The sequence below is a fragment of the Scyliorhinus torazame genome, chromosome 24 (genome assembly GCF_047496885.1).
Source record: "Scyliorhinus torazame isolate Kashiwa2021f chromosome 24, sScyTor2.1, whole genome shotgun sequence".
Taxonomy (NCBI): domain Eukaryota; kingdom Metazoa; phylum Chordata; class Chondrichthyes; order Carcharhiniformes; family Scyliorhinidae; genus Scyliorhinus; species Scyliorhinus torazame.
In genome coordinates, this window is record NC_092730.1 from 34,816,688 (window position 1) to 34,818,003 (window position 1,316).

The 1,316-nt window shown below is 44.8% G+C and overlaps 2 non-coding genes across 2 annotated transcripts; one reads left to right on the forward strand and one right to left on the reverse strand.

Annotated features, from left to right (window-relative positions):
* Positions 1-214: 214 nt before the first annotated feature.
* trnak-cuu (transfer RNA lysine (anticodon CUU)) lies at positions 215-287 on the reverse strand. The gene has a single exon. It is a non-coding gene; the product is annotated as a tRNA-Lys (tRNA).
* Positions 288-983: 696 nt separating this feature from the next.
* Positions 984-1,064, forward strand: trnas-uga (transfer RNA serine (anticodon UGA)). Its single transcript has one exon. It is a non-coding gene; the product is annotated as a tRNA-Ser (tRNA).
* Positions 1,065-1,316: the final 252 nt, after the last annotated feature.

A 1,316-nucleotide genomic window follows, 5' to 3' on the forward strand; every position in this document is an offset into this window, starting at 1 on the left:
TTTCTGTTGTGCAATGTGTTCCCAGTTGTGGAAGTCAGATCCGTCGGAAGCAGAACCTTTCTGCGCCGTTACTGAGAAGCAATTTTAATTCCATATTTATTAAATTTTGTCACAAGGTTCGTTTCGACCTCTGGATTCCCAGTCAAGGAACCTTGTGTTCCTGTTTTGAAGACAGTTCATTCAGCATCAACATTTTCAGATAATAACAAGAAAGCGCCCAACGTGGGGCTCGAACCCACGACCCTGGGATTAAGAGTCCCATGATCTACCGACTGAGCTAGCCGGGCTTCTCATGCGCTATTTATTAAACCGCTTCTTGAAGAGAGTTGCTGCGGTGCTCATTCGGAGGGTCAGTGCTGACTTGTTGGGCCGAATGGCCTACTTCTGAGCTGGATATTCTACGATTCTGTGATACAAGCATGTTGATGCGGTGAAGTCCTTCCGCCATACTGCCCACCCCTGACACCATGTAGAAATGCTGGTCTCTCAATGACTGGCGACCAATGACATGTAATAAAAAATAACTGACTTAATAATTGAGCAGCTCCTCCTGGCTTGTGCTCTGACCGCGATCCGGGGAACTGCCGGAATCCCGACACGTGACCATTTTAGTTGCGTCATCAGGTGACCGTTCGGCCTGCACAGGTCTCCTTCTGTGCTGTAATTTCTAGATTTCATCATTTAAATTTTCTTCCAGACAGTAAAGTGTGGTCCTGTTCCATTTGAATTTCTAATATATTTCCAATGTAACTGATGTTGTTCCACAATCTATTTAATCGGTGGAATTGTGCGTTTAGGGAGCTGAGGTTTTCGAGTCTCTCAAGGCCTCTCTCCAAATACAATGGTCATTTTCCACGAAGATTCAACCCCTCCTCACATAAACACCGGATCGTTTGAATGCAATAACTTCCTGGAGTGATTCCAGGCTGGTTTTAGAATTTATTCTATCGACCAAATTACTAGTGAATGACACACTAGACGCAGCTGCGATGGCCGAGTGGTTAAGGCGTTGGACTTGAAATCAATGTGGTTTCCCCGCGCTGGTTCGAGCCCTGCTCGCAGTGACTGTGATTCGAAGTGTTTACTGAACAAGCCACTGAATCGGAAGGTTAGTAAATGAACGGTTTGAACCTATATCTGTTTCAGTCAGCTTGTGTTTTGGATCAATATTAATTCCTCAACCAAAGTCACTGAAGCAGATTATCGAGTCATTAACTTCGCTTTTGCCTGTGTGGTCTTGATGTGCGTATTTAAGCAGGAATCTCATGTCCTGAGACCAACGCTTTTCCATTGAAAGGAAGGTATTGGACATTCGT